This window comes from Heloderma suspectum, chromosome 10, assembly GCF_057233095.1.
Source record: "Heloderma suspectum isolate Gila_16-S chromosome 10, 16-S_ref, whole genome shotgun sequence".
NCBI lineage: Eukaryota > Metazoa > Chordata > Lepidosauria > Squamata > Helodermatidae > Heloderma > Heloderma suspectum.
This window is the reverse complement of record NC_139467.1, coordinates 41,408,261-41,435,469: the sequence shown is the minus strand read 5'-3', so window position 1 is coordinate 41,435,469 and position 27,209 is coordinate 41,408,261. Positions and strand designations below refer to the sequence as shown.

The 27,209-nt window shown below is 45.0% G+C and overlaps 1 long non-coding RNA gene across 4 annotated transcripts; it reads left to right on the top strand.

The window, feature by feature from the left end:
• The first annotated feature begins 5,310 nt into the window (after nucleotides 1-5,310).
• On the top strand, nucleotides 5,311-24,336 carry LOC146338170 (uncharacterized). 4 transcript variants are annotated; one of them, XR_014785171.1, is made up of 6 exons: nucleotides 5,311-5,571; nucleotides 12,240-12,313; nucleotides 13,368-13,440; nucleotides 18,015-18,072; nucleotides 20,064-20,127; nucleotides 23,422-24,336. It is a non-coding gene; the product is annotated as an uncharacterized LOC146338170 (long non-coding RNA). The 4 variants fall into 4 exon arrangements; XR_014785173.1 differs by lacking the exon at nucleotides 13,368-13,440; XR_014785174.1 differs by lacking the exon at nucleotides 23,422-24,336 and having other exon boundaries at nucleotides 13,371-13,440; nucleotides 20,064-21,269.
• Nucleotides 24,337-27,209: the final 2,873 nt, after the last annotated feature.

The window sequence follows — 27,209 nt, the reverse complement described above, 5'->3', positions numbered from 1 at the left end:
TCCCCCATCTTGCAGACAGATAGGGGACTGAGGCTGAGAGATAACCGCTTGCCTAAAGCCACCAAGTAACATCATGGAAGAAGTGAGATTCAGACCTGAAATCTTACAGACCTCTCATTCTCATAGCCACTAATCTACCTCAGTTTTCATCAGGCATCAGTAATGATCCTGGTAGGCCCCATTCACTTTACGGTACTGTCTCTCGGAGGGAGGCTGGGGGCCTCCCTTTAGTAGTGTGTGAGAGATACCCAGGTAAAGGATTGTCAGCATGGCCACCAGTTGCTGAACTTTTGCCCTTTTCTTCATTTGAGCAGATATCAGAGTATATGTGCATTAAGATGTGAGAGGTGAACTCAGTTTAGTAGGTCAGAGTGTAACCCCACCATTAAAACGGAAAAGGAAACTCCCTCCTGCCCTTGGAGAACTGCCGAATCCTGTCACCTGGGAAGTGGCAGGGAACACCTCAGGCAGCCATGTGAAGCGACGCAAAATGGCTGCCAGTTGTACAAAAACACTAGTTAAATGAGATGGGGAATGTGCGAACAGCAAGCAAGCAGAACTGCCTCTGAAATGAATAATCGTCGTATGTTTTTCGGAAATCAGGGTGTGTTTGCTTGGTTGTTGTTTTTAAAGGATAAAAAGGAAATTTTTGTAGTTTGTGCATTATTGCCCAATCCTATATAGAAGTTGCTTCTGTATAACAGTTTTCTATGGCATGGACATAATTTGCTAACGCTGTTTTTATGCAGAATCCTGACACCATCCCTGCCAAACTATTGCATTCCAGCCTTTTCAAGTTGTCTTCCAGAGGCCTCATTTGTAGCAATTTTGTTCTTGTTTTTTTAAACTTAAAATGCTAAGTGCCAGCCTGTCCCCTGTGGAGTGGCAAAGTTAGGGATGTACGAAAATCACTTACCTTTCGGGGATTATGCTAATGGTTGGGGGGGAGGCGTTCTGTCCCTCCCCCCAGAAACCTCACCGGGGGGGGGAGGCGCTCCGTTCCTTCCCTCCCCCGGAATCCTGGCCAGCCGGCTATGCTCCGCGGCGATTCTGCGGAGCCGCCGTCCGGCTCCGCCAGCAGCCGGACATCTGGCCGCTGGATAGCAGGGACGCAAATGCGTCCCTGCAGTCAGCCGTGATAGGCTACGTAAATGTTTACGTAGCCTATCACGGCTGATTAAAACAAAAAACAAAAAAAATGCGCGTACGCAAATGGCGGCACCCATGAGCGCCGCCATTTGCGTTCCTTATTTTGATACGTCTTAGTCTACGTAAACATTTATGTAGACTAAGACAGCAAAAATAAGGGGAACGCAAATAGCGTAGCGTCTACGCTATTTGCGTTCCCCTTAATTTCGCCGTCTTAGTCTACGTAAATGTTTACGTAGACTAAGACGTGCCAAAATAAGGTACACAAATGGCAGCGCCCATGGGCGCCGCCATTTGCGTACGCGTGTTTTGTTTTGTTTTTTTAATCAGCCGTAATAGCTGTACGTAATAGCTGTACTGTATCAGCCGGCTGCCACCGCCGCCGTTTCCAGGTAAAAAAAACAAAAAAAGTGATAGGCTACATAAAGATTTATGTAGCCTATCACTTTTTTTGTTTTTTTTACCTGGAAACGGCGGCGGTGGCAGCCGGTCGGAAGACCGGCCGCCGCAGCCACCGCCACCGCCACCGAACCGCCGCCAGAGCCGCCGCCTAATCCACCTAAGGTAAGTCCTGTCCCGGTGGGGGGGCGGGGGGCCATTCCGTCACCAATTTCGGGGGGCCAAATGCACTGGCATTCGGCCTCCCCGAGATCCGTGGCGGAACTTTCATACATCCCTGGGCAAAGTGTGATTGCAACTTCTCTCTTCTCCTGGACTTAAAGGTACCTGCTGGCCACAACTGCCCTTTAATTTGTTGATTCCCACACAATCCAGGCCTGGCTTCAGGCTTGTCCACTGAGGAGGAAAGTTTTCAGACCTTCCCAAAGAACACAGCAGGCTGGGGGTCTTCTGACACTATAAGCCTTTATTAAGCAGAGCGTGCTAGTATGGGTGGATCACTTGATCAAAATATCCTTTCTGAACAGAGCATACTAGCATGGGTGAATCGCACACACGGGTGGTCCACACCTTTTTCAGATAAGCAGTAAGTTATATAGTTTGCAATTTCGTGCTGCGCCACATAGGGGTGTACGGATTACTCACCCCGTTCCAGGTGGGGCCGTCCGCTGGGGGAGGGAGGCAATTTGTCCCTCCCCCCCGGAATCCTCCCCGGCTGGCTCCATGGCAAGTCCACAGAGCCGCTGGCCGGGCCCGCCCGCAGCCGGACCTCCATCCGCTGCTGGGCTGCGTCCGCAAATGGCGTCCGCCATAGCGGCATAAATACTTACGTAGCCTATCACAGCTAAAGTAGGGAGGCAAATGGCGGCCGCAGACTAGGGATGGACGAAACACTTACCTTTCGTTCCGTTCTGTTTTTGCTGGGGAGTGGAGGCGCTCTGTCCCTCCCCCCGGAATCCTCGTTGGGGGGGAGGTGCTCCGTTCTTCCCCCCTGGAATCCTGCCTGGCCGGTTCCTCTCCGCGACCAAGCCACAGAGCCACCAGCCAGCTCCGGCCGCCCGAAGCCGGACATCCAGCCACTGGGCAGCCTGCAGGGACGCAAATGGCGTGGGTTTTTTACTTTGCCGTGATAGGCTACGTAAATATTTACGTAGCTTATCATGGCAAAGTAAAAAAAAAACGCGTACACAAATGGTGGCGGCTACAGCTATATATTTACATAGGCTAGAATGGCTAAAAATAGCGAACGCAAACGGCGGCTGCCGTAGCCGCCGCCATTTGCGTACGCTGCTTCCAGCCGCGGCTGGCCAGGAGACCAGCCGCCGCCGCCCCCGCCGCCATACCTGCCGCCCCCCCACCGCCACACCTTCCGTCGCCACCCCTTCCGCCGCCGCCCCTTCTGCCACCGCCACCGCCCCTTCCGCCGCTGCTGCACCGCCACCGCACCTGCCGCCGCCGCCCTTTCCGCCACCCTGCCCCTTCCACCGCCACCCCGCCCCTTCTGCCGCCACCCCCGCCGCTGCCGCCACATCTGCTGCCCCCCGCCGCCACCCCTTCCGCCCCTGCCCCTTCCGCCGCCCCCGCCCCTTCCACCGCCACCTCCACTGCCGCCCCTTCCGCCGCCACGACACCTTCCGCCCCGGCCGCCACACCTGCCACCCCCGCCACTGCACCTTCCACCCTCGCCACCGCACCTTCCGCTGCTGTGCCGCCGCACCGCTGCCGAATCCGCTTCATCCGCTCCAGGTAAGTGCCGTCCTGGGGTATTCCGCGGGGCGGGAGGGGGGAAGGAGGCCGTCCCGCCACGGATTCCGGGGGGCCGAATGCCAGTGCATTTGGCCTCACTGGAATCCATGGCGGAATTCTCCGCCATCCCTACCACAGACTGGGGCAGTGGACAGACCGGACCGGCTGACACCAGGTAGGGTCCGTCCCAGGAAAATTTTGCGGGGTGGCGGTGGGGATTGCTCCGTTCCGCCACGGACTCCAGGGGCATGAACTCCGGATTCTTCAGAACCCGGCCTCATTGGTGTCCGTGGCGGAATTCTCTAACATCCCTAGTGCCACAGTTGTCATCCAATCAGATACTGACATGCTAGTGGGGGCTACTGCAGCTGAAATACGTACATACAGGGAACAAAACCTTCCAGCACAGTTTTCTTATCTACTTACAACATTCCAGCTTTACAACATCCCAGCACATCCTCTTTATCTGTTTACAATGCCTATCCCCTTTCCTGCCAGTGGCAACATTCGAAAACACTCAGAGGGAGGCCTATCTTTTCGGCTGCAGCCTGAACAAAACTACAGTTTTTCTCTCTCACCATTCATGGTACTGGCTTAACCCTGACCATTGCATTCATGCACATCATCCTGCCTGCCAGTGGTCAGGTGCTTATCTGTACAGAACCAAGAACTAAAGGGTTTTTAAAAAAAACAGTTTTAGTAGTAGGGGCCCTTATTTAGAGAGGAAACACTCACTGCCTTAGGTTCATTTGCCTGGTGGCATTCACAAATATCTACTATAATTACTTTTTTTTTTTTTACTGGCTGTGCTCCTGCACATTTAACCGCAGTCTGGCATGCAGGCATTTAGGAAGTGAAGCTTTTCCTTGGCATGCTGATGTGTTGGGGAAAAGCGTCACCTGCTGAATTTATGTCTGTCAAGCTGCTGTTAAAGGCATATGAGCAGGGCCAGTAAAAAAAAACTTTGCAGGGATGGGGGCCTATGGCCTGTGTTGTTGGACCTCAGTTCTCATTCACCCCAGCCAGGATGGTGAATGGTCGGGGATAATGGGGGTTGTAGTCCAACAACATCTGGAAGGCCAGAGGCCCCCCACCCTTGTTCTATACTGAGCTCTTCTGAGAGGGGTTGTAAGGACCCTCTTTCCTGTGTTGGGCTTCTTTAAAATTGTTTTTTTAACCACTCACCAATTCGGTATAAATACTAAGAGGCCTTCTGCCTTGCTGTGGTGAAACTGAATATTTATTTATTTATTGTAGTTTTATCCCACTGCTCAGCCAAAAAAGCTCCTGGAGCAGCATACATGCAATCAGTAAAACAAATTAGTCCCTGCCCACAGACTTACAACCTAAAAAGACACAACACTAAGGAAAAAGGGATGGGGAGGGAAGAGGAAAAATTAAGTAGTCTTTCAGCAGGACTACTAGAAAGGCTCTGCTTTCCCTTTCATCTCCCTCTGTGCAGCCTGCTGGTGGAATGGCTGGTGGGGGTGACAGTTCATGGTTTCCAAAGAAATCCTAGTCCATAGTTTGGCTGGTATGGTGCTCCAGCCTGGAGCATTAGCCTTCAACTGCAGATCAGGATCCCCACAAGGGTCACTGTCTGGTCTGAGGTGAGGAATTGAAGCCAGGAAGCAGCACCAAAGAATTCTCCAGAGATAGGAAGAAATTGCTCATGCAAAGTCCCATCCTGAATGGAAAGCATTTTATGGCCCTTCCTGTCTAGAAGGGCTCAGTGGCCAGCCTGGATGGGCTAAGTGGTATAGTGGCCATGTATGAGCTTCTCACTTGCACAGAATTCTTCCTTAGGCTGATAGCTGAAGAAAAACGTAGATGTTTTTGAGCATACACAGAACATGACTTTGTGTGCAGACTGATTTTAGTTTTAAAACAAATCCAAATTCTGTGGTATGTCTCAATTAAGCTGACTGACATCACTTGGCTTATTTCTGTTTTTCAGGAGTGTAAATGTATTTGCAAAACTTAGAAGCATGTGAAATAGAACAGGGAGCCATTGCCACTCCCTCAAAAGATAGGCGGGGGAAGACGGCGACGGAGTAACATTGACTAGACGTAGCTCCCACCTACACTGGGACAAGTGAAGCTGCAAACATGAAAAACTAAAAAAAAAATAAGGATTTATTCACAGCCAAAGGGAGGAGGAGATTAAGAAAGAGACAGCAAACTATAAGTCCCAGAGAAGAAAAGTTGGAAAAGGAGAGAAAGAAGAAACAGCTTAGAATCGAAAGCTTCCTTCCCTCAAATGGGGCTACGTATGCCGTGAGTATCAAAAACAGTAATAAGAATGGACTGGCGGCATTGGCCACAACCCCTATAAGCACCTCAGTTTGCCAAGAGATAGAAAGCAGCCTATTAATTAAAACCCCAGTGAAGGAGAATGCAGGAAAGCATAAATCGCTAGGACGGAAAGAAGTCCTTCAGAAGAAGTCCTGAAACAGTCAGAAGGCAGAGTATGCTTTCCCTACACAGCCAAATTGCCCTCCTCAGCTGGGTGAAATCTGCTTTATATCTGCAGAAACTCTAATTTTAATTCTAGAGCGTTTAAATAGAATTGAAGGGCAATTAGGAGCCTTAATCCAAATGTATGCTCACCCAGTATCTAAGTTAGAGCAAAGAGGTGAGAACGAGGACGAAGCCATTGTTACACGCCCCCCCCCCCTTTTAACCCTGAGCGAACGCAATATGTACAACACAAGACAAAAGGGAAAGTACAAAGAATACCCCAAACAAATCAGGTCTTCATATGCTTCCCAAAGAAAGATGCACAGCTTTGGTCAAATAAGAAAAGGATCCTTACCTCTCTGGCAGTATTACTGAATTGTGTTATACCCCCATTGGATTTAAAACACTTCCACTTTCTGCCTTCGCAAATGAACTGCAAAAGATTATTCCTAGACTTTAAGTCAACTTCTGTGCCTTTGCAACTTTTCCACTTAGCACAGTACCTAAGAGGATATGGTATAACCCCTCAGAGAGTTTTTAAAGAGCTTGGAGTTAGAGCCCTTGCCAGAGTCAGAAGGGTTAACTATGGCACCACTTTATCATCAACAATTCAGACAGCTGTGGAGGAGTCTAGCCATGATAAGAAAGATAAACTGCTAAAGAATAATTACCGTGAGCTGGCTGCAAACCACCCAGTCAAGCAGGATGGACTCTTAAAATTAAGGAACAAAACTGGATGAGCTACTAATACCAACGAGAATCAGATTACATGAACAAGATCTGGCCTTGGAGAGAGATAGCGATAATTTAGATCTTGACTCTTCTACCCACACAAGTCTAGCCCTTATGAGCTCCCTGGACCTAAATTTGGGCACCCCTGATAATTTAGACTCCGATATGAAACCAACTGATAATGTGGGACTGGATAATAGACTGCTCCACTCTTTATTGACCAAGGAAACGCCTATGGTAACAATGACCCCAGAAATAACACCAATTTCAAACCTACAATCGTATAGCAGAATGGCTAAACCTGACACTGGAAACTCACCTGAGCTATGCATGCCACAGACTGTCATAATGGATGACAGGGAAGTGGAATTAGAGATGGAAGCACTGATGGGGATAAGGGAGTTGACCCCAATAAGGCCACTCCCTGCACTGGAAAGGAAGAACTACAACTCCTGTGTTATGTGTGAAATATCTTCAATAGATCTAGAAACGACGCTGGATGAGATCCAGACCCAGAGGCCTCAGACTTCTACTGAGAAACGTATAGAAGGATTACAAAATTCAACAAGTATTCAGCTTAGTACAGAGCCAGATGATGCTGCAGAAGCAGACTGCCAGGCCCCTCCGATATTCCAAGTCAGTGCCTCCAGCCCTCAAGGGATGACTGGACACCATTTAAAATCAGGTGTGTTATATCCCCAAGTTGATTCCCCATTGGGAGAGAACTGGATGAACTCACCTGTCCCCTCAATTGGACTGGCCTCAGAACTAACAACTGAGCTGAGGGAAGAAAAAAAGAGGGCCCAGGTGTTGGAAAGTATCACTCCTGAGTCCCAATGACACGCAAACAACCAGCATATAAATAAAATTGGCCTTACAACATGGAATATAAATGGCTGGACTGGAATCCTGCAGGACCCTGAATCAAAAGACTATCTCTCTTCCAAAGATATTGTACTGCTACAAGAAACATGGGTCCAGGGGAATTTGCTGTTTAATGGTTTTCAATCATATTCTATTGGAGCAGTCCCTGGGGAGGGACACGGAAGATGTAAAGGAGGTATAGGAATCTTAATTGCTACGTCTTTGTGCGTAAGCACAAGGATGCTGCCATCCTATAAACAACATGCAATGGCTGTCCTTGCTCATATTGAGCGATGGGATCTGTTGATAATAAATGCTTATCTTCCCCCTCAAAAGAAGAAATTACAGACTGGGGAAATTTGGGCAGAATTTGAAACATATGTAGCAGATCTGCTCCAATCCTATCCCAATACATATGCAATTTTGGGAGGAGACTTTAATGCCAGGATGGGTCCAAGTGATCATGCCCTATATTCCCAACAAAAAGCTTATCCCCCTACACCTACTATAAATGGCCTTCCATTTACTCGACAATCTAAAGATATAAAATCCAACTATTCTGGGCTCTTACTATATCAATTGACTACAAGGCTCAACCTGCACACTCTTAATGGTGCATTTGGGAAAGACCATCCAGCGGAATTTACCTATCTGGCGGGAATCAGAATGAGTCAAATAGACTATCTCATTGTATCAACAAACTTGATTCCCTTTTTGAAGGACATGGAGGTCGTCCCAAAACTTCACAGTGATCATCTCCCGGTCTTATTGACTTGGAAAACCCCACACCCCTATCTTCGAAGTGCCAATCACTATATGCCTATGATAATCCCTGAGGCGGAAGCTTACTGTCGCGTCAAATGGACCCCAAGGATGGACATGGAATTACGGGCCATTCTTGCATCAGACAACATGCAAAACATTAGGACATCTCTAATACTTAACACCCAAATAATGAGCTCGGTGGAATTATATCAGGAGTTAGCCGAGAATTGAAACAAGCCTTCACTCGGAGAGTAAGGGTGCCTCAACAATGGCACCATCCACCCTCAAAGCCCTGGTTCGATAGGGAATGTGTTCAAGCAAAAAAAGCCTTACAGAAGGCCTATCAAAAGTATAAATTCAGTTCTGATCTGAAGGCGGCTCAAGATCTTCTTGAACAGAAAAAATCCTACAAACAGCTACTGATACAAAAGAAAAAAAAGGCTTGGAAGGAGAACTCTGAGAAACTGATTCAAGCAGCCAAATCGAAGGATCCGACCATATTCTGGCGGTTGGTAAAGATCTCACCAATTTGTGGACCAACATTGCCAGACTGCTATATTCATCCAAAGGCTTGGGAGAAGCATTTCCATCAATTATACAAGGATTCTGATGCTGCCCATGTGGCCTGGAATATTGCACTTGAAGATGCTCCGTCTTGGCCCCCGGTCCTGGCTTCAGAAATTTATGATCTAGTTGTCCAGATGAAAACGGGCAAAGCACCGGGCGAAGATCTGATCCCTCCAGAGGTGGTCAAAAATAACTTAGAATGGTGGGGCCCAGCTCTAGCATCGCTATTCTCCTACACTGACATGACTGGGCAGACACCAGAAGATTGGGGCTCTGCCATGATTGTTCCTATATTCAAGAAGGGAAAGAGAGACGACCCCGCAAATTACAGACCCATCAGTTTATTAAATACTATTGGTAAATTATACGCCAGACACTTATATAGGAAGCTTAAAGACTGGCTGGAACAGGATATGATATTGGCGGAGGAGCAGGCAGGCTTCAGGGGGGGTCGCTCTACCATAGATCAATGCTTGGTACTACAGCATCTCATCGAGAAATACATCTCAAACAAGGTCACCTCACTTTATGTAGCCTTTATAGACCTTAAGGCAGCTTTTGACTATCTCGAGGGTCAAACTATGGAAGAAATTAGAGGCCTCCAACATTGATAGGCGCCTGCTCCTACTCATTCAGACTCTATATAGGGACACCTCCCTTAAGGTCAGATGTAGTGCTCACGGCCACCTTACAAAGGCTGTTCCAACAAAAAAAGGGGTCAAGCAAGGCTGCATTCTTGCCCCACTTTTGTTCAACTTCTACATCAATTCAATGGTAGACCAGCTAAACCATACCGATTTTCATCCCCCCAAAATTGCGGGGAGGCATATAACCACTTTACTATATGCAGATGATGCTGCTATTATCTCAAGGACTCCAATTGGGCTTACAAGAGCATTGCGGAAGTTGACTGAACACTGCGAGGAAGAAGATCTAATGATCAATTATCAAAAAACAAAAATCATGACTTTTGCAAAAAGACCAAAAATCAGATCATGGATGATAAACCAACATAAGATTGAGCAGGTTTCTCAATTCAAATATTTAGGGGTAGTCTTCCAAGCAAATGCTTCCAGGAAGGCTCACGGCGAATATGTGGCATTAAACACACAGAGCAGCTCATCCGCAATAGCACAATTTATGAGAATGAAAGGCAACCACTATATCCCTTTAGCCCTCCAATTATACCAAGCAAAAGTACTAGCGCAATTATTGTACGGCTCTCAATTGGGGCCTTTCCCAAATATCCAAACATTAGAACGTGTACAATCAAAATTTTTGAGGGCAATATTGGGTGTTCCTAGGGATGTCTCCAATGCAAAGATAAGATTAGAGACTGGCCAGATCAAAATTGAAGCTAGGGTCTGGGTGGCTATTCTTGTGTACCAACTTAGACTGTCATATTTCCCTACTGGCCTTGCCCCACTAATTTTGCAAGACGATTTTAAATCCAGTTGGATTCAGTCAACTGAACAGAAAATAGCTTTCTTGGGGCTTCCCTTGCGGACTTTATTAAATATGGGTTTTGATCAGGCAATGGAGACTATCAAGCAGCGCATTGCAGATACTGAGAGACAAAGTGACCTCAATAGTGCCCCAGAATTCTATCTCAGGGAGGACTATAGATACATTGTAACAGCTACACCCTATCTTGAACAACTGGAACTGCATAAACATAGAAGGGCATTTACCTTGGCCCGTCTAAATGGACTCCCCTCGGCAGTTTTGGAGGGATGGTACAAAAAGATCCCCTGGTCAGACCGCCTCTGCCCCTGTGGCATGGAACAGATAGAAATAACAGAGCACGTTTTGCTGTGGTGTATATTTTATAGAGATACTCATCTCCCCTCTGCTAAATTGCTTTCCGGGACGTACAGGACAACAATATGTCTACATATTGTTGTCTGACACTAATTCGACATTTACGTATAGTGTCGCCAAATTTTTTGCAGCCGCAATAGGTGTTCGAAGAAGGATGCTGAGGGAGCTTGGACTTACCTAGTTGGATGAAAGACAAAGTCTGGAGAGTAATGCCATTCATCCAATATGGCTGATATGCATTACATTAGTACTACACTGTGTTGAAGTGTCTATTAATTTGATTGGGGATATATGGCAGATAATTTTAATGTAGTTCCTTTTTTGAGCTGGTATTTGACCGTAATAAAGTTTTATTCTATTCTATTCACTCCCTCAAAAGCATGCTGGAGGATGGGATGAAATTCAGGGCTTAACTACACATTAGATGTACAAACAAGTAAGAATCCCTGGCCACAGTCTGCAAAGCAGAATTGAGAGAGGTGACTTGTAGCAGATAGAAAGATATTTAATCCTTCCTCTGGCCATCCCCTTTTCTACTTCCCAATCAGGAGAGGAGCGGAGCGGACAGCAAAAGAGTTAACGCCTCTTCCTCAGAAGGCAGACATATATATCCAGCCCTGCAGTGGGAGAAACTGGTTTGTGGGTAGAACTGAACTGAAAAAATGGTTGGTGGGGAAAGAGATGAGCATTCCTTCCCTCCTTCCCACTGCTTTTCCACTACAACTTGGAAAATTTTGGGGATTATATATCAAGGTGGAAAGAAATATCATCAAAGTACCCCAAAAGTCTGAGAACAAAAGCAAACAGGAACTGAGTGGTGGTGGTGGTGGTGGTGGTGGTGGTGGTGGCATAGTGGCAATATCCATAGGCAACTTTGCAGGGCCAACCGTTCCATTAGGCAAAGTGAGGCAGTTGCCTCAGGCAGCAGATGCTTGGAGGTGACAGCAAAGTGTCAGAGGAGATAGCTGTGGGCCATGCAGCCTGCCCTGTGCCCCCTGAGCTAGCCTGTTGCCTTCAGGTGTGGCAGAGGATGCTGCCCATTGCCAATATTGAAGGAAGATTGAACTGCCAGTCCCATCAGCTTTTGTATATGGAATGGGAAGGCAGCTCGGTGTCTTGGGCTAGCCCTGCAACTTGGTCTCTCTATCAAAAGCACAACTTCTGATTGCCAGCCACTGTGAAAGTCACAGGAGCAAGACCAGGAAAACAGTTGGCAACCCTGCCTGCTTGACCACCACTGGGTCCCGAAACAGCTACCATAAACTTGTATTGATTTAAAAAGTGACATCTGCTGCTCTAGATTCCAGTGCTGTGTGTGTTTAGATGGTCACCATGACAACAAGGTTCTGAGCTGGCCCAACTCATTGTTACACAGGTTGAAGGTTCCAATGCTGCTCATTGTCCTTCTGGACTTTGTTGCTGGCAGAAGCATCTCCAGGTCTCTCCTGCTGGTGGGTCCTAGTTGCATGACATTCTGCTCCTGCTTGGCTGCAACAGCTTCATCAGTGCTTTTGGATCATGGCACTTCAGAGACTGTTCAGAGCAAGTTTTGATCACCCAGCCGCAAACAGGTTTGGTGGGGGGGGGGGGGAATGGGCATCCAAGTAGAATTTTTGCCAGTTTGGATTTTAGTGCATCCCACTCCCTTTGCTGCTGGTGATGGTGGGGAGCACTAACCTTCCCCACTCCAAATCCATCTCTGTTCCAAATGGATTTCTGTTCTCTCTCCTTTGCAGAATGTCAGAAAGGAATGTCTATTCTTCTGCTTTATGAACCTCACAGAAGAAGAGATTCCGGTGTCTCCTGCAAGGTATGATAGCTTTGTTCCAACTTATTTAGATGATTGCTTATACAGTGCTATCAGTATACATTTACAGAACATAAGCCAAAAGAAGACAGGGGCTTCAATCTAAATTCTAACAGCAGGTAGAAAACAGAGGAAAGGGAGGGAGGAGAGAGAGAAGGGTAGAAAGGGATGAATGTAAGGAGACACAGTTACTTGTTCTTAAGTTTGGAGTGAGGACTCAGGTGTTAAGCTACAGAACCAGGATCTGAAGGAGGACACACGGGGGCATCCAAACATACACTGAGCTTTCTGTGGTTCACAGTCAGGTATAGCATGGAGTCTGGGTGGCTTCCACTAGTTTATTCCTTGGAAGAGGGGACAGAGACACTAAATTTGTTGGTGCACCTGTCACATAATCCTTTGGCACTCTGAGTTCAGGTAAGCCCCTCAGGGCTGCAGGTCCCCAAACTGTGACATTAAGTTCAGTGTTTGGCCAGTTAGCCACAGCTGAATCTAGCGATGCCTTCCATATTGCCGAGTGAGGTTGTAGGCCCTACATCATAGGGGAAAGTATCCAGGTTTGAAAGCACTTAAAGCCTCTTAGACTGTCTTGAGTTTGCTGGCAAGATGCCCATGAACACTCGCATTATCCTGAATCAAACCACTGGTCCATTTGTCTACTTCCTATTGGCAGTGACTCTCCAGGTCCCCCTCAAGTCTTACGCAGCTCTGGATGCTGAGATCCTTTCAAATATGGAGATGACAGCCTTTGCTTGATTATTTTCCTCATTCTCAGTGCAAACAATAGTGACAAATAATTCACTAGTCAGAGCAAGGAGCTTCAATGAATTACTCTTGCACTCCTACAGGTGAACTTATCACACTCTACATTCCCAGCCACTACATTACTGTCCATAGGTTAACTCCATTGTTAGAGAGCAAATGATGAGAGATGAAGTTGCCTTCATGGCCTGCTTGTGGGCTTCCTGAAGCATCTATGTGGTCACTGTTGGAAACAGGATGCCAGGCTAGCTAGACCCTTTGGCCTCATCAGTAGGGCTCTTCTTTCCCATCTCAGCAGCCTGGAGCCACAGGGATATGTTGAGGAGCAATGGATGCCCTACAACATCAAAAAGTCCTCCACCACATTGGTAAGTTGGGATAGGATGAAATTCATTGCTAAACTACACATTAAATGTACAAGATTGTGGGTGGAATTATACTGGAAAAGTAGTTGGTGTGGAGTTGAGCAGACCTGCCTCCCCCTCACCAGTTCTCCACTCCAATTGTCCCATCAAGCACTCAGGATGGTAATAAAAAAGCGACATGCATCAAATGATGGAAGAGTCTTTCCAGATACCCCTTATCTTCAAAGGCATCCCTTATTTGAAAGGGATGAACTGTGTACTAGAAAATGACCTCAGATTTTCTCTTACTTTTGTAAGTGTAGTCTAACTCTGCTTCCCAGGTTTTAGCTTTGGTTTGGGGATAGAAACAGCTTTAGTTTTAAATGAATGCTTATCAGATTTGCAGATGACACAAAATTGGGTGGGATAGCTAATACCTTGGAAGGCAGAAACAAAATTCAAAGTGATCTTGATACACTGGAGCACTGGGCAGGAAACAGAAATTTAATAGGGATACATGCCAAGTTCTGCACCTAGGAAAGAGAAACTAAATGCACAGTTACAAGATGGGGGATACTTGGCTCAACAACACTACAAGTGAGAAGGATCTTGGAATGGTTGTAGACCACAAGCTGAATATGAGCCAACAATGTGATATGGCTGCAAAAAAGGCAAATGCTATTTGGGGCTGCATTAATAGAAGTATAGCTTCCAAATCCTGGGAAGTACTAGTTCCCCTCTACTCAGCACTGGTTAGACCTCATCTGAAGTACTGTGTCCACTTCTGGGCACCTCACTTTAAGAAGGATGCAGACAAACTGGAGAGGGTTCAGAGGAGGGCAACCAAGATGATCAAGGGACTGGAAACAAAGCCCTATGAGGAGAGACAAAAAGAACTGGGTACGTTTAGCTTTGAGAAGACTGAGGGGAGATATGACAACGCTCTTCAAATACTTGGAAGCTTGTCACAGAGAGAAAGGCCAGAATCTCTTCTCGATCATCCAAGAGTGCAGGACACGGAATAATGGGCTGAAGTTACAGGAAGCCAGATTACAGCTGAACATCAGGAAAAACTTCCTGAGAGTTAGAGGAATATGACAATGGAAACAATTACCTAGGGAGGTAGTGGGCTCTCCCACACTGGAGACATTCAAGATGAAACTGGACTAGGGACGTACGAAAGTCACTTACCTTTTCGAAGGGTGAGATTCGCGGTGGGGGGGAGGTGCCCTCCCCCTGAAATTCTCTCTGGCCGGCCCGGCTCCGCGGAGATTCCGTGGAGCCGCCAGCCGGGGCCGCCTGTAGCCGGACATCCGGCCACTGGGCAGCCTGCAGGGACACAAATGGCAGCTGCCGTAGCCGCCGCCATTTGCGTCCCTGTATTTTGCCATGATAGGCTATGTAAATATTTACACAGCCTATCACAGCAAAAAAAAACAACAGCAAACGCAAATGGCGGCGACTACAGCGGCCATTTGCGTTCCCCTTTTTTTTGCCATGATAGGTTACGTAAACATTTATGTAGCCTATTACAGAAAAAAAAAAAAGGAACGCAAATGGCGGCCACTACGTAATTTACGTAAATATTTACGTAGGCTATCACGGCAAAAAAAAAAGGAACGCAAATGGCAGCCGCCATAGCCGCCACCACTTGCGTTCCCTTAGTTTTGCCGTGATAGGCTACGTAAATACTTACATAGCCTATCATGGCTTCCGCAGGGACGCAAATGGAGTCCCTGTGTTAGCCGTGATAGGCTTACGTATTTATGTAGCCTATCATGACCATATGGAAGAATTGAATGGCGGCCACAGACGCGACTGCCATTCGCAATGCAGCACGGACGGTAGGAGGTAGGTGCTCCGTTCCAGGCCCATTTCGCGGGATAAGGGGGCAGGGGGCTTTGTTCCACCACAGATTTCGGGGGGCCGAATGCACTGGCATTCGGCCTCACCAAGATCCGTGGTGGAGTTCTCTGACATCCCTAAGCTGGACAGCCATCTGTCAGGCATGCTTTGACTTAGATTCCTGCATTGAGCAGGGGGTTGGACTCAGTGGTCTTATAGGCCCCTTCCATCCCTGCTATTCTATGATTCTATGAATGAATGAATGAATGAATACAATTCACAGAATTCAACAGGAGAGGAGGACACACAATAGATGATGTTGGGAACCTGGAGTATGAGGAATGGGAACCTACTCCCAATTCAGCAAGGTACCCTATTCTCAGTTGGGGGAAAACCGGAATGATCAAGGGTCCTTACAGTTGAGGAAGAAAAGTCTGCAGAAGGATAATTGAAATTCAATTAAAATCTTGTTTCTTATTTCTCATAACTGTAGAATTGGAAGTCATTCAGTCAAGCTGGTTGACAGTAGGTGCAGGATGAAAGGGAGAAGGACACCTTGGATGCCATCAGCATTCTGAACGATGAGATGTGGGAGCCCAATTCCAATTCTCCAAAGTACCCCATTCCAGCTGAGGGACAATAGAAAGATCAAGGGATTGCAGCACCTTCTGTAAGAGAAATGGTTAAAAAGGTTTGGGCCTTTTCAGTTTAGAAAACATGTCTGCAGGAGTAGTATTCTGAACACTATCAACAGGAAACATGTCTCTTCTCTCCTAATTGTAGAACTAGGAGGCACTCAGGGACAAACTAGGCAAAGGATCTTATGGCACCTTAAAGACTAACAAATTTATGGTGGCATAAGCCAGCCTTTCTCAACCTGGTGCTCTCCAGATGTGTTCCATCAGCAGCTCTAGCTAGCATGGACAATGGTCAGGAATGTGAGTCATCCAAAATATCAGGAAAGCACCAGGTTGGGGAAGGCTGGCATAAGCTTTCATGGACCACAGAGTCATGCCATAATAAATTTGTTAGTATGTAAGGTGCCACAAGACTTCTGTTGTTCTTGGTTTATTTTTTTTATTTATTCATGTCAAAAGCATCACAATTAAAAAACATACTATAACACATAACATTTAAAATATAAAAAGTAGAAGTTAAAATATATAAAAATTAGACAAATCTTGCCCAGAAACTAGCAACATTAATTGTGTTCTGTCGCGCTGTCATAAGGTCCTCATGTGTACATTGGTTAGGGCACAAAAGGCAAGTATACGTGTGTTGTTGTCTTCAACTCTCCGCAGTCACATGGGGCAGAGATCACTGGATAACCCCATTTATTCAAAGTGTCTCTAGATCTTGTTACACCCCATACACAGTCTATTCAATGATTTCCACACTTCCCAGCTTTCATCGGAACCAGGTGCCCGCTCCTCTGCTGGTTCCCTCCAGTGTTGATTCTTTGTAGCTTTCCATAAGGCCATTCTACTTTTGAATTCATCAAAGTCTTCCATCGATCTGAGGAAGCTTTTCCTGGCTTTTAATCTCTGAAGAGCTGGTTGTAGCGTAAAGAGGGTGTTGTTCTTGGTACAGCGGATAAACACTACTACCTCTTCGTTAATTGAAAAAAAAGAAAAGCAACCACTAATGGGGCTAATTATTATTAGGATCACAGCAAGGAGGGGGGGAGGGAAGGAGGGAGGGGAATTTAACCCTTTCCTCCCTTACCACAGTCTTGATGAAAATTGCATTTCTAAAACTACTATTTGCATTGGGAGGAAACACCCTTTTGGAACCAGTCAGAGCTTTCCTCCCAATGTAAATAGCAGTTCTGGAGGAGCAATTTTCATCACACAGCATCAGGGGAGGGAACAGTTAAACTAACCCTCCTTGCTTCCCTGCTGTGATCCTGATAATTATAACCCCCACCCCAATGGCTATTTGCTTTTTTAAAAGTGCACCTGAAATGCAAGGATGCATTTAATGATCATTACAGTCTGGTTTGGCCCTCAGTGACGCTGATTGGCAGTAAGTACGCAACTAGCAATGGAAAATGGATTTTCTTCACACAAAATGTGTTGAGGTCCAATGGCTTTAGAAGAGGATGAGACCAATTCGGGGAGGACAGGTCTCTCAGGAGCTATAAACTTTGGGCTGCCAGTGTGGGCCGTGCCAAAACTTGCCGTGACAGTCCTCCTCCTCTCTGGCAAGCAGTTCTGCTTGGAATAGCTTCAGGAGCCTCCGAGCACTGTTGCTTAACGTACTGTGGTCTTTTTCAAAGGAAGGGCCAGTGGGAAGGCAATTGGTTGCACATTGTTAGCTGGAGGCGCCACAAGTGCCTTCAGACAGTAGTGTGCTGGAAGGCCAGAAGGGGTGGGTTTCCCAGTTTAGCCCTGAGTGGCCAAGCCTCTCCAGCTGCCTTAGCCATGCAAATTCAAAACAACCCCCAGACTTCCTCTCAATTCTGGAGCAGGGGAGGTGGTCAGGAACACTAGGCAACTGCCAGACAATCTTGTCACGTTCACTGGAGGGTGGCACCATGCTCACTATGGCACATTAAGCTGCTGAAGCCTGGCTGCTAGATATGATACCTACTAAACTGGGGGTAACTGTTGCCTTCATCATGTGTTTGTAAGCTTCCCACAAGGATCTTGCTGGCCACTGTTGGGATGTTGGTCTAGATGTACCCATAGTACTTGATTTAGGAGGGCTCTTATGGTTTTATGTTCTTACATGTTGAGGGTTGTTTCTCATAGTGCCCTGGAGCCACAGAGGAACAAGGCCTTTGATGGGGAAGAGTCTTCCAACCCTTTGGTAAGGAATGAAAGGCTGTCCACTGTATGAAAAGGCAAAGGATGTGTGTTCCTTATTTCAACAATAGTAGTCAAAATGTACTACTGTGAGATACTGCAGGATGGGCAATACGGAGGGTGATGGGATGGGATAAAATCTGGCACTCATCTACATATTACATATGCAAGGGTGTAAGAAACCATCTCCACAGCCCAGTTATTCACTACAAAGCAGCATGCAGAGGGGCAATTTGCAAGTGATGAGAACCAGAGAGGAAGAGGAATTTCATCCATCCCCTGCCTGGCGGTTTTCCCTTCCCCTTCACACTCCCCACCACCAACTTTCCTCTTTATAGGGTTCCAGGCAGGTGGTTTGAACTTGGAAAGAGTATAGCAGCCCTCTTCCCTCCCCCCATGCTCCCACATCCTCACTGATTCTCTCCTATTACCCCCAACTCAGGGTTAAACTCCCAGAAGGGCAATCAAAGTGATGATATGCATTAAATGTGGAAGGGTGTCTCCAGGAAAGTTGCTAGATGCCCCCTTACCTTATTTATTTAATTAATTTCTATCCTGCCTTTCTGCCAAAAAATGTCATGCAAGGCAGCTAACAGTAATATTCAGATTAAAAACAAATGTTTAATTAATACATAGCATAAAAACAACTAAATTAAAAACGCAATTAAAAACACAATAAAAGAAATAAATAATAAATAAATTAAAAACACAATAAAAGAAATAAACAACCAATTAAAAACCCCTTCTGCAACAGACCAGCTTATATGCCAAAGGCCTGCTTGCATAAAAACATCTTTGCCTGCCAGTGGAAGGAGCTCTTAAGAGGCATCCCTTATTTTAAGGGTCCCAATCCTCATGCTAGAACCTCAAAGTCCCATAAAGATAATGGCCTCTAATTTATTTTTTTCTAAATAAATGAAATGTATTTTGTTTTAAATAACTGAATCTAATTCACGGGATTCAAAAGAAGAGGACACCTTAGATAATGTGAGCAGCCTGGAATACAAGGAATGACAACCCAATCTCAATTCAGCAAGGTAGTATATCAGCTGAGGGATAACTGGAAAAGATCAAGAGAGAGGGCATCTCTATACCAGCATAAAATCCTGCATTTAAAACGGGGCTTTCTGCTTCCGTTCAGGATCAAATGCAGGATCAAATGACTCCCTTTTTCACTTGCTTCCTTTTCCCCCACTCTTTCACCCACTCCTTCTCCCCCGTAGCTGAGTCTTCTGTTGTTTTTCATTGATCTCGCTCCTCTTCTTGCCACTTTTACTCTTTTCAGGGAGGAAACTGAAGCAGAACACAATAGGGTAATTTCATAGCTCATTATCTGCGATCTATTTAAAAATGGAACAAAGGACATTTAGTGCAGGAGATGCCTTGGATGATCACTGCGTCATGTAAAGAGCCCGCAAACTTCAGTGAAGGAGCGATCTCAATTCCAGGATAAAAGCCCAGTGTGAAGGAGCCCATAGTAAATGCCTTACCTAAACAGGGCATTTAAAATTTAGAAAAAAGAAGGCTGAATTCTATACAATTCTAAACACTGGATAGGAAACATGTTACTTCTCTCTGATAACAGTGGGACTGGAAGTCACTCAATGAAGCTGGTTGGCAATAGGTATGAGATGAAAGTGCTTTTTCATACACCGTGTAACAAGATGTGGTGATGGCCACAGGTTTTAAAAAATGATGAGACAAATTAATGGAGAATTTAATTTTCTTGAGAAAATTAAGAAAACCAAGAAAACCAGATGCTGGCCTAGATGGATTGTTTGTCTGATCCAACAGAGCTCTCAAGAAAACCAGATGCTGGCCTAGATGGATTGTTTGTCTGATCCAACAGAGCTCTATTTATATTGTTATGTTCAGCTTCCATCCACCTTCCAAAGCCTAATTGTGCCTGCCCCATGTGATTCTTCACACTGTCCTTGGGGCCTAACACCCTCTCTTCAGGTGGCTGCTTTTCCCAATATTTACCTCTCCCCTCAGGAACCTGAGCTGGGAAGATGAATCCCTGACCTCTGGCCAATGATCCCCACTAGATCTGGATAAGGTAAGGCATGAAACCCAGAGTGAAGCCTGGGGCCGCCAGTGGGAAGGCCCTTTCCCTTGTCACTGCCTCAGATACTGATAGGATGTGTGAAGGGCCTTCCCCAAAGATCTCTGTAGATAGGCAGGTTCATACTGGAGAAGTCAGTCCTTCACGTATGCTGATCCAATGCTATTTAGGGCTCCAAAATTCACATTCAGTGATTTGAATTGAACCTAGAGCTGAATTGGAGGCAGTGCAATCATTGTAATAGAAGGGCCCCATGTTCCCAATAAGTAGCTCTAGTCAACAGCCTGGTCACAGAAGTCTGGACCAACTGAACTTTCTGAACACTTTTCAAAGGCAGTTCCATGTGGGCCACACTAAAGTTGTCCAATCGAAAGTCACCATGACCAGAATTGCCTTACTTACATCTAGTACATTGAGTACATTCAATGTACTCTCATGATGGACTCTGGGACGTGAAGCCCAGAAACCTCAGGCCAGGCCCTTGCCTACTGAGCTACCTAGAACTGTCACCGCATCTCAGAAAGGATATTGTAGAGTTGGAAAAGGTGCAGAAAAGGGCAACCACAAGAATCAAGGGGGGCAACTCAGCTATGAGGGAAGACTGCAACTTCCAGGACTGTTTAGCGTAGAAAAAAGGAGACATGATACAGATGTACAAAATTATGCTGGTGTGGAGAAAGTGCATAAGGAAACATTTCTCTCCCTCTCTCCCCCAGAATACTAGAACATGGGGTTATCCCATGAAGCTGAATGGCAGGAGATTCAGGACAGACAAAGGGAAGCACTTCTTCACAAAGTGCATAGTTAAAGCATGGAATGTGCTACCTGAAGATGCTGTCATGGCCATGGCTTTAAAAGGGGATTAGACAAATTCATGGATGCTTAAGGGGTTAGTCACCAACTGATGGGGCTGGAAAGGAATTTTACCTACAACTCACAATTGGCTAAAGCAATTTGGGGGGTTTGCCTTCCCCACACAATGGTCAGCATAGTTTTTGTATTTTATGTTGTTGTTTTGTATTATTATTATTATTATTATTATTACCCACTTTTTACTGTCAGAAAAGGGGGGATATAACTTTGTTAAATAAATAAATGTACGTTGTTAAGTAAATAATAAATAAATAATAAATATTGAATAGATATTACTGGTCTGGTTTTAAATGTGTTCTCATATAAGTCCATTTTGTCCTTTCGACATTAATCTGCCCCCTCCAACCTTTTAAAAATAATCATAAATTGGAATAAACTGTTCTTAATATAATACTTTTATGAACATTTTTTCATGAATATATAGATTTTTGTGTACATTTTCCCGAATATACAAATTTTTGTATGCATTTTTTTAATTGGAGAACTCTATTGAAAAATTCAGAGAAGGGCAAATTTTAGAGCACAACTGTGTTTCTGTTTGCATGTTGGTTTGAAAGTGTGAAATTAGGGAAGTTCACATTAAAATACGAACAGAACAAATTTCTCTCCTAGCCTCTATTGTATTTTAATTAAAAATACAAATGTTTAAATGCATTGTGATACAGGGTTTGAACTGTATCAGGGTTTGACCTGTATTGAGAACTACTCCAGAACATTTATAAGTCCGAAAGCCAGTGGATAACTGAGTTTATATCAACACATTAGTTTGGAAGGTGCATATTAGGGCCCCATCTATATGGCACTGTTTTGACTGCGCAGCAATGCAGCTTTGAGTCACCATGCCCTGCGATACACTCGCGAAGTACTGCCCTAAGAGACTCACTGTGCCCTCTTTTTTGCCATTATACTGAAATGCGCAGCTTTGCAGTCCCATAAGTGTGGGGGTGCAACACTTCAGCGGCTGTTTTATATTTCAGGGGCTTTGCTGTGTCTTTCTGACCCTGTTTGAGGTAAAAATTGGGTGTTTTGTGCTCCTTCATTTCCACAGCATCAGTTTATTATTATTATTATTATTAAATTTATTAATCACCCATCTGGCTGGTCACCCAGCCACTCTGGGCGATGTACAACATACAATAAAACAGTTTAAAACAATAAAATTCTACAATAAAAACATTTTCTAAAATACCCTAACCCACCCCAAATGCCTGCCTGAACAACCACGTTTTTAATGCACGAGTTTGTCAGTTCCCCAGCCTAAGACTCTCGCGATGGTTCGCTAGGGATGTTAGAGAATTCCGCCACAGACTCCAGTGAGGCTGGATTCTAAAGAATCCCCCAGAGTCCATGGCGGAACAGAGCAATCCCCCCCGCCACCCCGCGAAACTTCCCCGGGACGGACCCTACCTTTCGTCAGCTGTCCGCTGCCCTTGTCTGCGGCCGCCATTTCCCTCACTACATTAGCCGTGATAGGCTATGTAAGTATTTACGTAAGTATTTACGTAGCCTATCATGGCAAAGAGCAGGGACGCAAATGGTGTCCGCTACGCCATTTGCGTCCCTGCTCTTTGCCATGATAGGCTACGTAAATATGTACGTAACCTATCACGGCTAATGCAGGGACGCAAATGGCAGCTGCTATGGCAGCAGCCATTTGTGGCCGCAGCCCGGCAGTGGACAGAGGTCCGGCTGTGGGCAGCCCCAGGCGGTGACTCCACGGACTTGCCGCGGAGCGGAGCTGGCCAAAGAGGATTCCAGGGGGAGAGACAGATCGCCTCCCCCCCACCGCAGATGCCCCAGAACGGAACCAAGTAAGGGATTCATACATCCCTATGATTTGCACTCACAAGTGTGAGCGCTACGTGCCTAGCCATCACTCCGAAATGGTGGCCGGAGTGATGTTGTTCCTTCCTCCAAGACCCTCCCCAGCCCTTAGGCACCGAGTCCAGAAGCAACCGTTGCGAAGATACAAAGCTGCAAAAATGTGCAAAAGTGTGATTAAATAAATGAAAACACCCCTCTGTGCCTCTAACTGCACAGCTGCGAAGGAATGGGGGAGTAAAGGGGCATCACAGAGTGACACAGGCACTATACATGCCTACAACACACCCACTGTAAGATGCAAAGTCAGTTCAGGGAAGGAACAGATGCCCTGCAACTGCGGGGGAACCCACAGCAAACCCCCCAAATCACAGTAAAACGACTCCTTGGAACTCCACTTTTTCCAGGCAAAAACCATGGATGGCTGCGAAGTCGCAACTCTGTCATCTATCACATCAGACCTCGACTCACACCCGCACCAGAGTAAAAGCCCAGTGTAGATGGGGCCTAGGTCAGTTCATACTAGAATTCACAAAGATCACATTCCTTTGGCATCCCTACAATGTCCCCTTTACTCTCTTTTTCTTTGTTTAGCTTTTTAAATTTTTAAAGAGAAGAATACAGAGGAGATAAAAGTTGGACCAGATCGAATGGATGTTTGAGCTATATAGAAGAGAGAATTTCAGCTTCTTTCACCACTTCACAAGAAGCTGCACCCTGTCTTTTACACTGTTGTCCTGTTCTCTGACATCTAAAGAAAGAGAAAGAGAAACATATATAATTAAACAAATTCAACCAGGCTTCACAATGTAGTAGGATGATCACTTACACATTGCTAAAAAAGAGGAAACGTTATCACCAAAAAAGAGGCATAGAGTTGCATACAAATTGTATATGCTAATTTATATGTATAGATGCAAACTGGGAAACTGAAATAGAAATTTAAATAGAAATATAATACATCTCTCGTAGTGGGGAAGACTATGTGACCTGTGTCCCTGCTCAGTCTGCTGTTAATGTGCTAAGTAGCCTCCCTGGGCTCCTTGGAAGAAGGGCAGGATATGAATCCAATAAATAATAAAAAATAAATAACTTGATGGACAACTTCAAGGCTAGCCTCTGTGTTCTCAATTTTTATAGTTCATTATCTTTTGACCAGATTTGAACTGGACAGCCCTTTAAATAGAGAACTGTCCTGTGTAAGCTAGGACATACGGCCAGCAGGGGCATCCACAGGTGGAGGGGGGATGGGACAGGACTAGCTGCAGAGTGTAATTCACACACACACACACACACAGCGTGTGCTGCTACAATCCACCCATGCATCTTCCTTGCGTGTGCACACATGCTTTGGTGCTTAGCATCACATTCCATGACATTTAGAAGCCTACACAGTGTAGCTGAAAATCCTGTGAATTTGACAGCACTAATGCAGAAAAATGTTATATTCAAGCTTCACACAAGCAGCATCGTGAACTCCAACAAAATGTTAATTGGAGTTAGAGGTATATTCAAAGCACACACACACACTCTAGAACAAGAGAGGAAGAAAATCACATGTACAAACACAGTACAGAAGTTTTAAGAATGTATTGCATATCTTCTTGTCATAATATTGACAACTTCACATGACTCGTCAGGAATATGTTCTCCATGTTCTAGAATTGTTTCATCTTGGCAACACTGGTGTACGCTCTGTGGAGAGTAGCAGTAGAGTCTGCAGGGAGTGTCTTTGGCAGGGGGAGGAGAAATGGGTACACTAGATCGGGGTTTAGGGCTGCAGAGGAACCTGGACTGCTCACTTTACTTTTCTTGTTGTTATTAGCCACTTTTTACATCAGCTAAGATAATACAACGTTTGCATTACTTGCATTTTGAATGGCACAAATATTATTTTGGAACTTCACATTTTGTGTCTGGCTGCATATTAAAAAAGGAAGAAGCCCTGAACTAGGGATGGGTAAATCTACCATGGTCCGGATTGCACGTCACTCACTGGACCCCCACCAGCTGCCTACCCCTCCTCACGGTGAGTCACCGGGTGATCTGTGAGCAGCACATGGCCACCCAATTCCTTGCTGAGCCGCCATTTTATGTAAAAATGGTGGCTCACCCTTTTTCGTAAAGGCCAATTTAATGCAAATAGTGGCTGTTTTTATGGTCCTGACTCTTACGGTCCTGGTATTTTAATTGCTTCGCCAAGCTGCTCATTTAGTTATTGGCTGCCTCAGCTGATGGTGAGGCTTTGTTTTATTATTGTTATCGACCAGGGACTTCTGACTTGGTATGAATGAATGAAAGCCTATGTTTCCTCTATGCATTTGTCTGAGGACTGCAGAGACTGCTGACTCCCACTTTGGATATTTTGGGTATTAAATGCACTAGAAAGCGGATGTTTTGAATACGTCTTGCAGCTGTTAGCATTGTTACTACATCAGTTTTGCAGGCAAGTTTCCACAAACAAGTTTGAATTAATTAACTTATAAAAACAAATGCTGCCTGGGTGAGAGGAACTTCTCAATTGCTACTTAAGGGTTCATAACTGATTACAACTGATTGTAAATTGTAAACTACGAAAATGGTTCTCACCAGAAAGGGCCATCGTGTCTTTGGTATTTCTCCCTCCGTAGGGAATACCCTTTTAAATGGAGAAGACAATCTAAAATTACTCAGTTCTTCCCAACCAGTATCAAAACTGGAGCAAATATAAAGGAAGTTGAAGAAACTATATGCTTCCCAAGTTCTCCAAATTCCATGTTTGACTGGTCTTTGGACCTTAAAGGGAACACTGTAGATTTAAATGAGGATTGAGGCCTTGTGAATCTTGCAACAGAGCTGGCAACAGCTGAAAATACAGCAGCTTTAGGGTTAATAGAATACAGATTACTGAAAAAGACTCCCAGCTGAAGGAGTTGATATTTAGACAGGTTGCAGAGCACAGCGATGCAAATAAAGAAGAGCTCTGGAAACAGCATGGGGAACCTAACGGAGACAGTCCTTTAAATGGAGATAGCTCCCCAAGTGGAGATAACACTCTAACTGTCCCAATTGAAGGCTGGTTTCTTATGATGATGAAGGACTTGGAACGTATTAAATCTTTTCTTTCAGAATGTAATAACCTTCTAAGCATATTGGTCAAAATTCATAAAAAGGTTGGTCTGGATTCTGATGGTGTCAAGTACTTCTAGGGTATCAATAAGCAGTCCTTTTGTGTTAAATAATAAGGCATGTAAGAGACTGGTTAAAAAGAAAGGGAGCTGGAAGGTGACTGATGATGGCCCTGTTAAACCCAAAATTGGAAATGCATCTGATGTCTTTTTGCAATCAACCCTACCAATACCATCAAGAATGCAAGAAAATGTCAAAGGTAGCTTTGTAGAAAAAGAGCAAAAATATAAAAATGTGAAGAAGTTCCATCAAGAAAATGGATTTTAATAAGCTTTTTAAACTATTAGAAGATATATCTAAGGAGCTTCCAAAGTCATCGAACCAGAGTACTATGAAAAGTGTGACAGTGCAATCTTGTGTTGTTAAGTCGGTACCTCAGAGAGAGTCAGATTCTATGACAACTCCAAATTAGAATACAGAATCAAGGTTCCATGTAGATGGAATTCAAGATCTTTGGAAATACATTAATGACATGCAGATTGGTCCAAAGACTAAGAAGCAGGAGATAGAACAAAAACAAATTCCATTAATATTACCTCAAACATGGAACCTGGTTTTAAATCGCCACAAGATGGTACCTTTAAACTTCCCAAAACCAGGGGGTACGCTTACACAATTTCAACAGATTTTTTTTTCTTAGAAGTAATAAAGTAATTCCTCAGACACTTGACATTAGTGATATACAAGAAATAGATTTATTTTATGATTACCAGCATGTACTCTCTGTGGTGACTTTTAATAAAAGGGCGGAATTTGCAATGGAGGGCCTTCAGGTAGTAAGATTTTTCGAGAATAAAATCCTCTATTTGAAAAGGATCTAACAACTGTATCAAAAAATAATGAACACAGTGAAATTGGAAACCTTATTAATCTGGAGGATTCACATATGAATGACCATCACAGCAATTTATTATTATTAAGCCCAATGCAGGAGCCACCTTATATTGAGAAGACAAGAATTTGTCTTGTCCCAGAAGAATAAAAAACTCCTGGGTTCCTTCTCCGCTCTTCCAAATCAATCTCAGGAAGAGATAACTGACAGATTAACATCTTTACGAGAGACACTTATTTGCCTTAGAAATCCACACAATGATCAACCACCACTGGGAGTGGAAATTTAAAAAGTTCATATTCTATATAATCTTGAAATAGACTCCATTCGTATTATTTCTGAAACAAACAAAAGAATGGCTTGCTGTGCTCAAAACCAAGCA